The following is a 12,728-nucleotide window of genomic DNA, read 5'->3' as shown; positions in this document are numbered from 1 at the left end:
TAGTTCATTAAACCTCTTTCCTATATAAATTACCCAGTCTTGAGTATGTCTTTATTTGCAGTATGACTACAGGCTAGTACAATATATGCAAAGTTTCTGACACATAAAATTAAAAGTATCAACTCATAGAACACTGTGGATAGTATATAAACGTGTTTTTAAAAGCCCTTATTTTTAAATGTACCTAAATTTTCTGAAAGAATACTAGGCCAAAGGGAAGATTACATACATATACAAACACATACTATGAAATTTTTAAAATATATATTTAAATTTAACTTTAAAGCAAAAACAGAACAATATTGTACTGTATCATGAAAAACATATTTAGAAGATATATAAGAAGAGCACAAAGGACAGGAAAAGGTTAAAAGGGATTACACTGTTGCAAATTTTATATATTGTTTGACTGTACATAAGCAAAATATGCATATAGTAATCTCTAGGGCAGTCAAAGAGAGAAATATTATAAAGAGGATATCTCAAGAATTTGTAGGGGAAATACAAATCAAATGCTAGAAAAACATATTACTCAACAAAAAGTGCAGATAAAGATCTGTGGAACAAAATGTATATTAGTATTTGGAACAAATATCAATACTTAGAATAAATGGAAAGAAAAGAAACACTCCAATCAAAAGACTTTGATTATAAGACTGAATTAAAAAAACAAGATCTGCCTATATGCTATCTAAAAGGAATATTAAACAAAAAAAGACACAGACTGCATTAAAATAAAAGTTTGAGGAAACTTCATTTTGAGAGCCCTAAGCATAAGAAAGCAGAGGTAAGTACATTAACATCAAAGTTTAGTGTACTTCATGACCAAAAATATTATCAAAAATAAATCTGTATGCTCACAATAATAGACTTTCAAAATACAAAAGCAAAATTAATAAATGTAGAAGAAAAGTTAAAATGCACAAACAATTGGAAATATTAACACTACTCTCTCAAAAATGGATAGGACTCATAAAAATCAATGCAGACATGATATGTTTGAACAACTATAAATCTTAATTGACATCGATAGAACACTACATCTAACAGTTGAAGAGTACATATTATTTTCAAGTGAGCATTAAACATTCACCAAGATAGACAAAATGCTTTCTCATAAAACATAAGATCAAAGAATCAAAATAATACAGAGTATATTCTCTGAGCACAACAACATTAATTTAGTAATCAGTACAAAAGGCATATACTCCAAGTATCTGTAATAATCCATGGCTCAATGAAAAAATCTAAAGTAAAATTGGAAGATCTTTATAGTATTCTGCTAAAATGGTGTTTGGAGTAAAATTTTTAGATTTAAGTGCCTGTAGTAGAAAGAAAAATGCCTGGGTAGAAAATCAATGATTTAAATAATCACCATAAGAAGGTAGAAATGAGTGAATTTTTTTAAGTAGATAGAAAAATAATAATAAACAATAAGATCTCATCATACTGTACCCCATAACATGCCTAATTAGTATATATGTCAATGAAAAATAAACATAAAGAAAGAAAATTAATGCTACAGGTCATTGATGAAGAAAAATAATGAAAAAAATTAACACTAAAGCCAACAATGAAGAAACATTTTTAAAATGGAATATTGGTTCCTGAAAAAGATTGATAAACCACTAGAGAAACTGATCAAAGTTAAAGAGAAAGAGAAAAAAAAAAAAACTAACAAGAAAATTCAAAATGACAATATCTAGAATTTTAAAAATGGATATCATTAGAAAGCTTTCTTATATTAAAAGAGTTATAAAGAGTATAAACCACTTGTGCCAAAAATTAGAAAATTTGGATAAAATAGAGTATTTGAAAACAAATCTCAGGACCAAGGCTTTAACTCTATTGCTTCTGAAACATTAATGAGCTCGAAAATCACTCTGAGGTTCTTGTTAAATTGCAGATTTTTATTCAGAGTTCTAGAGTAAGACTCAAGATGGTACATTTGTAACAAACACCCATTTGATACTGATGCTGATAAAAGAACTCTACTCTATGAGAAGAGATATCCACTATGCTCTTGCAATCCTTTTGTGTACTGAATGGATGTGTAAGCATAAAGGATAGGTTGCTTTCATCTGGAATCCAGGGAAGGAGAGCCAAAGACATGGGATATGGACTTTATAAGAATTTGAATGGTCACCAGGTTGTAACAGGCACATGGGTACAAGGGAAGAATCTACATATTACTTGGAGATAAATGAAAATAAAATTCTAAAAACACAAAAACAAAAAATCCACAAAATACACTTCACAAGCTTCATGCATCCTTCTTGAATTGGATCCTACTGATTCCGAGCTGGAGGGGTGAAGATACCTAAGCTAGAAGAGGAGCTATAATGTAACTTTGATAATGGATATAATGGAAATCTGTACCTCTTTTTATTCTCCCTTTTAATAATGGAGGTAAATTTTCAAAAAAAAAATATTAAAAATAGCCAAAAAAAGTACAATTAAGTAAAGACCACATTTAATAGGGCCCTTGATTTGGAGAAAAAAATCAAGTGTAAACATTTTTGTTGATATAATAATCTTTTAGGCTATGTCGCTTTAGTGAAAAAATGTAATTTGACTACTTTAAGAGTCACTAGTCTTCAAAAATAGTTAACCTTCAAGATTAAAACTAAGATACTTTTCTCATTTAAAAGTTAGCTGCACAGTCAATACAAAGTGTGTTTTGCCTCATATTAACACTGTGTGTCTCTAAAGCTCAGCATAAATAAAACAGGTACAGACCAAATTATTGTCTCTTTGATTTATACTTTTATTTCAGTAATACTTTACTTTCTATTCTGATTAATTCTAAATAAGCACCAACATCTACGTTAGGATAATGTTGCTTGAAAAACCTTAGAAGTTTACTAAGATAAAATGCCAGACAAAAAGTAACCAATTATATCATAGAGCATCATGAAATAGCTACTTGGCTTTTGCAGCATTCTAATTTCTTGGAGAGTGGATTTAATTCAGAGTCTGGCCTGAGGACTGAACTTCCAGAAAATCACCTTTGTTAAGAAGATTCCAAATTAATCAGGCCCTCAATTTTACAGGATATGTGTACACAAAGCAGAATATTAAAACATAGAGATGGCAGATGTTTTTTTCCGCCTGATTGTATTTCATCTGATATGGCACATGCCTTTCCTGGAATCATGATTTCTAATCATCTGAATTCAGAGCATTAAGATGATTTACTATATGAACTCAGAGCACAGGAAACTGGGCTAAAGGGTATGTTAGGCCATGGAAAATCCTGGTGATCTCTGTCATCACAGGATGTGCCTGTGTAGTGATTAGAGGGCTATACAGTAAAGCTTGCAATACCCTAATCTGGTGTCTCTACCTATAGACTTTGTTAGATAAACACTGATGATTCCTCCACTGCCTTTGCTTCACGTTTCTGGACTCCACTGAAACCTAGCACCTTTCTTCTATTCACTCATTGTTTTTCTTCAGGCACTGTGGTAGGCAGAAAAAAAATGGCCCCTAAAGATGCCCACATCCTCACTCCTGGAACCTGAAAATATGCTATGCTCGGTGGCAAAGGGAAATTAAAGTCACAGATGGAATTAAGGTTGCTAATTAACCAACTTTAAGATAAGGACTATTCTAGATTATCCAGGTAGGATCAATGTCATCACAAGGGTTCTTAAATGGGGAAAGGGGAGGCAGAAGAGTTAGTCTCAGAGTGAGGCAGTATGAGGTGACTAGATTGGCCATTCCTGGCTTTGGAGATGGCAGGGGACCAAGAGCCTAGAAATGCTAGCAGCTTCAAGAAGCTGAAAAAGGCAAGTAAATGAAAACATCCCTTTTGCATCCAGAAAGAAATCAACCCTGCTAACACCTCAGTTTTAGTCCAGTAAGACCCATTTCAGACTTTTGACACCGAGAACTGTGACATAACAAATTTGTGTTGTTTCAAGCTGCCCAACTTGTTGTCACTTGTTACAGCAGCCAATAGCACGGGCACATTATTCTGTCCTGTTGCTTTACTTTTGTCTTAGGAAATATCTTGTGTTTTAAAGGGATTTTTACCCCTGAGAATTTCATCCAATGTGAGTTGACTATAATGAAGACCAACTTATTGATGACTTACCTTACTGTAGTTTTCGATATATTGACAACAAAAGCATGGGATATGGAGTAAAATAGTCAGAGTTCCAACTCTGGTTTTTCACTTGATGGCTCTGAGTCCTCTAATCAATTTGTTTTAAAGACTATCAATTTCTTAAACTATTATGCTTACTCAGCTATACCTAACTGACCTGACACATAGGATGTTTTGAAGTTCAAATTGGAGAATGATACATAATCAAGATAATCAACTTGTTTTCTTAATTTACAACGATAGACATTAAGATTGAAAGGGTATGCTATTTAGAAGCTGACTAACTTAGCAGAAGACATTTGCCCTATACCACTGTTTTTAAAACTCTGCCACTGGGCCGGGTGCGGTAGCTCAGGCCTGTAATTCCAGCACTTTGGGAGGCCAAGGAGGTCGCATTAAGAGCTCAGGTGATCAAGACCATCCTGGCTAACACGGTGAAACCCCGTCTCTACTAAAAATACAAAAAATTAGCTGGGCGTGGTGGTGGGCACCTGTAGTCCCAGCTACTCAGGAGACTGAGTCAGGAGAATCGCTTGAACCCAGGTGGCAGAGCTTGCAGTAAGCCAAGATCACACCACTGCACTCCAGTCTGGGCAACAGAGCGAGACTCCATCTCAAAATAAATAAATAAACAAACAAATAAACAAACACTCTGCCATTTATTTTGCTGGGAAACTTGGTTGAGAGATGGGGAAAGGTTGAAGGAAGGGAGAGGTTGGGTGGTGAACTAATTTCCTCCTTACCCACACTCGATTTAAACCAAAGCAATACCAATCTGTGAAAATAGAATTTGAAGTAAAGGGAGAGGGTTCAAAGAAATTGAGAACCCTTGCACTGTAGTACGTGCAAATGCAGGTCCGTGTAGCCTTGAATAGTTCCTCTGGCCTATCTATGTCAACATTTGGAGATGCACAGTTCCTATAAACATGTGCATAGAAACAGAAGAATACATATTTGCATATGGGATTAAAAGAAATGTCTGCTGTAAAATATCTAGCACAGAGCTACACTCTGTGTATTAAAAATACACTCTGTATTAAAGATGAGTATTTGATAACACTAAGTGATATGAAGCCAAGAAATGTAGTAGTGTTCGAATCCTCTCCACCTTCCTTACTCTTGGGCTCTGACTTTAGACACTAAATAATTCTAGGATGTAAGTGAAAACACATTTCAATTGACCTCTATTCTGCTTACTTCATAAATTAGCCTGCGCATTATTTTTTAAATGAATTTTGTTCTGTTTCTAAAATGCCTTTTCTAGAAAGTTTCTGTCTGTTGAATTCATTATTTAAAATTGAATCTTACTGCTTTGGGTAAATAACAGTATGATGTTTACTATATATTCGCATTGTGCTGGCATTAGGTAAGGATTTATACAGTGTTCCTGCTTATGAAGAGTGACATATTTTATAAGAGGGAAAAACCATGGAAATGAATTCTCATAGTTTAAAAATAAAATATATCCAATGTCTGTCTTGCAAAATATTATACCACATAGTTAATAATATAACAATTAATATTCTTAAACATTTCCAAAAGACAAAGCATACCATGAAAATATTTAAAAAAAAAAAACTGCATCCATGTCCCTGCAAAGGACTCAAACTCATCCTTTTTTATGGCTGCATAGTATTCCATGGTGTATATGTGCCACATTTTCTTAATCCAGTCTGTCACTGATGGACATTTGGGCTGATTCCAAGTCTTTGCTATTGTGAATAGTGCCGCAATAAACATACGTGTGCATGTGTCTTTGTAGTAGCGTAATTTATAATCCTTTGGGTATATACCCAGTAGTGGGATGGCTGGGTCATATGGTACATCTAGTTCTAGATCTTTGAGGAATTGCCATACTGTTTTCCATGATGAGTTGATGGGTGCAGCACACCAACATGGCACATATGTACATATGTAACAAACCTGCACGTTATGCACATGTACCCTAGAGCTTAAAGTATAATAAAAAAAAAAAAAAACTACATTAAAACCGTTTGTTGGAATGCTTTCCACTTTCCACAGAACAGAACTAAAATAACCTGTTATACAATTAGTCACAAATACAGACCTCAAGTTTTTTGCCCATACACATGAGTATTTTTCTAAAACATGTCTTCTTTGTAGTAGGTAGGCCCTGCCACCACTGTGCTTGTCTGAGTTTACAAATCTGTTGTAACCTATAGCTTTCCTGTGACTTCTCTGGCTCACCTCTCTTGCTAAGCTTTGTTTCCTAATTAAAATCTTCTGCCCCTGCCATAGCTACTGCTTCTACTGGAACCGCCATAGCCACCTTTGTTTCATTTTTGGCAAAGTATTGGCCTCCACCACCGTAAGGGCCAGAGCTTCTGCCTCCAAAATTTCCTCCTGTGGGTCCAAAATTTGAAGAGTGGTTGTTGTAATTGCCAAAATCACTGTAGTTTCCACCATGTCCAAAATTGCTTCCATCATTACCAAATCTATTATAGCCATCCCCACTGCCACCATATCCACCACCACCACGGCTGCCACCAAAGTCACCACAACCACTGAAGTTTTTCCATGATCAAAGTTGTCATTCCCACTGAAACCACCTCCAAGACCACCACCAAAGTTTCCAGAACCACTTCGACTTCTTTGGTTGGATGAACACTAGCCATCTCTCGCTTTGACACGGCTTTCCTAACTTCACAGTTGTGGCCATTCACAGTATGGTGTTTCTGAATGACAATCTTATCCCTGGAGTCATGGTCGTCAAATGTTACAAAGTCAAAGCCCCTTTTCTTGTCACTGCCTTGGTCAGTCATGATTTCAGTTGTTTCAATTTTTCCCAACTGTTCAAAATAATCTCTTAGGTGATGTTCTTCAGTGTCTTCATTAATGCCACCAACAAATATCTTCTTCACAGTTAAGTGGGCACCTGATCTTTCATAATCTTCTCTTGAGACAGGTCTCTTTGATTCCACAACTCTTCTATCCACCTTGTGTGGCCTTGCATTTATGGCTGCATCCACCTCCTCCGCAGTGGCGTATGTGACAAAGTCAAAGCTCCTGGAGCACTTTGTGTTTGGATCTCTCATGACTACACAGTCCATGAGTGTTCCCCACTGCTCAAAATGGCTTCTCAGGCTCTCATCGGTTGTTTCAAAGCTTAACCCTCCAATGAAGAGCTTCCTCAGCTGTTCCGGCTCTTTAGGAGACTCTGACTTAGACATGATGGCGGGGAGAAGAGAGACTGTAACCATGCTTCTTCAGCGGCATCCACGGGCAGAAAGGCTATGAAAGTATTTTAAGCAAATGAATGTGTTACAAATATTTACAGAACACAAGAATTCTTAGTATTATCAGCGGGTGTGAAAAATAAATAGACATACAATAATTTCATTTGAATAAAGTACAATAAATTATCCCATGAAAAAGTTGAAGAAACAAAAATATTAACTGTCAAAACTTACTAAGATTGAGTGATAAAACTGATGTTTTTTCTCAGTAACTTTGCGATAGTTTATTTTGGGTAATTTCTATCGAGATACACTATAAAAGTTTGATTTTATTTATAATTTTTATGATACCTTCTTCCCCCACACACTTTCTGGATGAAAACAGCCTGAATTTCTATAATGTTTTCTTTCAAGGAAATATTTAGTACAGACATACACAAAATAAATAAAAGTTAAACCTATTTTAATAAGCTTCTGTAATGCACTGATTCCATATACACACATACATGCACATGTGTATAATTCTACATTGTGTGTGTGTATATATATATATTTGTGCTAACTTACATACAAACATATCAACTGTGATTAGCAATACTGAGATGATATGAGATCGTGTATGAACATGACCATCCAATGACTGAAGACCTCGGTCTAGGAAAACATCTCTTTACTAAAAATTATTATGTTTAATTCAATAATGAAAAACAATAATAATTATTTTTTACTATTTGTAACAGCTTTTGTCCTTTTTGAAAGTGTAGGATGTTTTCAAATATTTGAAAAGTTCTCAAAATCTTTCACAAACAGCAGTTTTTTTACCCATTACAATTCTAAACAAAGAAATATATGCAGATTGTACATTCTAATTACTATTGGTCTCAAATGGATGCCAATCTATACTGTGAAAATATAATAGAAATTTGCCTTAATTTTGCATATTAGGGTGATGATAATAGACAATCACTATATATCAAATGCTCTACTCCTCTAGATTCTGAAATTCTTTTTTCAACCCATTGTACTGTGAAAGTTCCAATACTGATACACTGGGAGGAGAAATTTTCTAGAGTGAGGAACAGTTCTTAGAAGTTTTATTATTATATATGATATGTGCAAAAAGTGTATAAGTACGTTAGCTATAATTGGTCTACATACATTTACTGAAAAATTATTGATGCCTAATAGATGTGTCAAACCGAATATATTCTAACTAAATTCCTGGTCTTCCCCTAAAATCTTGCTCTACCACATTGCAAATAGTAGTAATTCTATCCTTTCAGTTAGTCATAAAATCTTGGAGTTACCCTTGATTTCTCTGTTTCTCTCAAAAAATCCTGTTATCTTCAAATATTTCCGGAATCCTACCACTTCCCACCACCTCTGCTGCTTGTCGAAGCCATCATCATCTCTAACTCATATCCTTGTTCCCCTTACAGTCTAATCTCAACCTAGCAGCCAGTGTTATCCCCCTAAGTATAGATCATGCCATCTCTTAGTTCATATGTCCAAGAGCGCCCCATCTTACAAAGTGTCAAGGCCAGCCTCTTCACAATGGCTGTGAGGCCCATCACACTAGCTCCCTGCTATTTCTTTGACCTATTCTTCAGCTCCAGCCACGCTGGCTCCTTCTTGGTTAATGACAACATCAGGAATGGCATTGGCTCTTCCTGATTCCAGGAATATTCTTTCTCCATATGTCTGGTGGCTTCTCCCTCCTGTCTTTCCAATCTTTACTCACATGTAACCTTCACAGAGAGGCCTGCACTGACCACCATACTGAAGCTTACAAACCAAACCCTGGCATTATTGTTCCCCTTCCCTGCTTGATTTTTGTCTGTAACACTAATAAACTTCTAACCTATAATACAGTTTACCTATTTCCCCTCACTAGAAAATCCATGAGGGAAGGAATTTGTTTATTTCTTTAGCCCAAGTCCCTTGAGGTGTGGCTTACATACAATGAAAATTTGTTGAGTGAGTGAAAGAATATGTGCTATTCACTATAATAAGTACCCAGGAAGCCAATAGTGAACAGGACACATGCCTCCTGCTTAATGGAGCTTACAGGCTATTGCACTAGTTGTAGCACTTAAAATTTGAAGATATATTTAAATTGCATATATTCCAACTTGAACATTTAATAGATCAGGAAACTGATGCCCAGTTATGTTACGGGACTTTTTAATAACCCTAGAGGTTTGGGAATTCAATTATCTGATTCATAATTCAGCAGTGTTTTTACTACATACTGTGCTTAACAATTAGCTTTTATCATAGTTTGTAATCAAAGTACAACAGGTGTTATAAAAATTAAATATAAGACATATGAGGAAAAGCCAATGTACATTATTATAAATTATATTATTTATGCTGCTGAATAAGTGCTATAAACAAATACTGCAGCTGGGTGCGGTGATGCATGCCTGTAGTCCCAACTACTCTGGACATGAAATGGGAAGATCGCTTGAGCATGAGTTCAAATTCGATCTGAGTAACATAGAAAGACTTCATCTCTTTAGAGCAAAAATGCAATAACAATAAACAACAAATGATGCTGGAGTAGTTCGGAAATCTCTGTGCTCTAGAATTATTATGGCATAATTCAGTGAACTGAAAGATGAGTGAACCAAAAATAATGAAATGAGGTATAATATAACCAAAGGTGTGGAATTAGAGTAGATATTGTTTGAGAAGAGGACAGAGGAGAGTGAGAAGCTCCCTTGAATTAATTTAAGTCTTTAGGCTTTAGTGAATTGAAATCCTTCCAGAGATTACACATTGAAGATGTGATCAAAGATGAACTCAAGATGTCATCATGGAAATCAGGTGAGAAAATGTTCTTTCAATTTTCAAAAAGATAAAAATTGTGGATGACAGAAATAAAAATATTGAATAAACTAGCTAAACAAATCTTCCATGAACAATTAGTGGCAGAATTGGCAGTTATAAGGAGTTAGCCTAGGTTTAATGATAACAAGACTTGTTATAATGGTTTGACATTGCATCTTAAAGTTAGTATGGCCAAGGTAGGTGGATCACCTGAGGTCAGAAGTTTGAGACCAGCCTGGCCAAGATGGTGAAACCCCATCTCTACTAAAAACACAAAAATTAGCAAGGCATGGTGGCAGACACCTGTAATCCCAGCTACTCAGGAGGCTGAGGCAGGAAAATCACTTGAACCCAGGAGGCAGAGGTTGCAGTGAGTTGAGATCACACCATTGCACTCCAGCCTGGGTGACAAGAGTGAAACTCTGTCTCGGGAAAACAAAAAAAAAAAAGTATGCTGGTGCCCATGTTTGTTATGTGTGTATTTGTTTGTGTATGGTATGTGCATGCACATTTGTATGAATTTGAGAAAAGTATTTGATGAAGCTTCAAATACTTGTAGACCATATGGAGTAAAATAATCACCACATTTTGCTGGTTCATAGCTGGCTGAACATTTATACACCAATTATTGATTGATGAATAGGTTTCAACTTAGAATAGTCTTTATTGCAGCAAGTTTTCTACTTCATCTCATTTACATTTTCCTTTTTAACATTTGTGTCAATGACCTGAATGTAGATCAAAATAAAGCATCGTTATGAAATTTGAGGCTGAGGCTCTATAATATGGCTATTTAAATATAAGATGACAGAATCAAGGTTTCAATGACATTGAGTAGAAATGATAATCATAATTTTAATTACTACATTTCGGAGTGCCTATTATGTGCTGAATAGGCACCTTTATACACTGCATCTCACTTGATTATTACAACTACCCAGCAAAGTAGATGTTATCTTCATTTATACATAAGAAATATAAAAATTAAATCACATACTCAGTGGTTGAGAAACAATTTTTATCTCAGTTCTGTCTTACTCAAGAGCTCATGCTATACCATTCCTATGCTGAAGTTTATAAAATTTATGAGTAGGAAATTTAATAGGGATAAATGCAAACCCCTACACTGAGATACCGAGTCATTTTCCTCAGTGTGGAAAGGGGCAACTTGAATTTAAAATACCTATTTTCTAACAGAAGAGTTTTTTTATATGAGTGAAGAATTTTATTCAGCTGCTAATGAAGCTAATATAATCTTAAATTTTAGGTTGCATTGAAAGTTTCAGACCAAAAGGATATTTGTCCCATTCTGTTCCTCTTTGGTCAAATCATATCTAGACTACGGTGTTTAGTATGTCCTGTGGCTCCTAAAGAAGTATATGGACAAACTAAGGAGACTCTTATGGAGCATGAGTAATTACGACCACAGGACCTTTATCACATTCTTTGTTTATTTATTGTTATTTTTAAAGTGAGTTCTTACAGAAAATGTCCTAAATTTCTGTTTGGAAGATACTTGTAACAACAGATGGCCTAATCTTACAAATGAATATTTCTAAATCCAGACAGTTAGCAGATATACAAGATTTGAACTCATGCACGCTTACTGGATAGACCGGATCTCCGAATGGCTCTACAAAGCAACTTTAAGTACTTCTGGATAAAGCAAAATAACAATACAATAAACCACTTAGGACTACCACACTGAGAAAATGCAGCCAATAAAAGCTTTAACAGAAGAAAATATAATTAGGGTTTCTACCTATTTATAAACATTATAGGATATATTTATAAGCACATGTATTCGTGCAAATAAACGGTGTACTTTTTCTGTAAGTTCCTCCATTACTAAAGGTGCCATAACACATTTTATAGTCACCAGGTGAGAGTGGGAGGATAGTATAAAGCACTCCAGTCATTGCAGCGTATCATGCAGAGGTAACTAGACTGACTTACATGGAAAAAGACACTGCTGATCATCACATTCTGTTAGACTTTCAGACAGTTCATTTAGCCTTTGACGTTTTGGGTATATTAACTTCAATTTGGGCTTTCAAACCAGTTCCAACTGATTTGACAGGAGCAGAAGAGACTTCTGCTTTCCATTTAAAGACTGTGATCAAAGAAATAGTGACTGAGATTTTTTTTTTTTTTTTTTTTTTTGTAATTTGCAACAATGGCTTTCTTGAGTGCCTTCAGCTATGATCTGGTGCATTTATTGTTCTTTGAGAAAGAGTAAGGTAAGACTAATTTAACACACATACCTGCAGCTGGAATACAAAGAGGGTTCACTGTGTCATCTCAGGAATTTTCCTCAATTAAGAGGAAGGGAAGCAATGAAAATTGATGTTCCCATGAATATATTGGTTTTCTTTCCATCAAATAAATTGGAAACTCTGCCAATTGGAAAAAAGGTTTTAGTCGATATCAGTTTTGTTACTCAGTTGTTCTAGCAAAGGTCATAAAGGGGAAAGTCATAAATATTTCCACAAATACAGCAAAGACCATCAAGATTACTTTATTTGGGTCACATTAATGCTTTGTGCTAATGACCATAAAGTATTTTTCATTTAGCTGCTAGTCAACAC

At 35.1% G+C, this 12,728-nt stretch overlaps 1 pseudogene; it reads right to left on the bottom strand.

Moving 5' to 3' along the window:
• Positions 1 to 6,345: 6,345 nt before the first annotated feature.
• On the bottom strand, positions 6,346 to 7,302 carry LOC111524185 (annotated as a pseudogene).
• Between the last annotated feature and the right edge of the window lie 5,426 nt (positions 7,303 to 12,728).

This window comes from Piliocolobus tephrosceles, chromosome 15, assembly GCF_002776525.5.
Source record: "Piliocolobus tephrosceles isolate RC106 chromosome 15, ASM277652v3, whole genome shotgun sequence".
In the NCBI taxonomy this organism is placed as follows: Eukaryota; Metazoa; Chordata; class Mammalia; order Primates; family Cercopithecidae; genus Piliocolobus; species Piliocolobus tephrosceles.
Note: the sequence above shows the minus strand (reverse complement) of the source record. Positions and strands in the feature narration are given on the sequence as shown.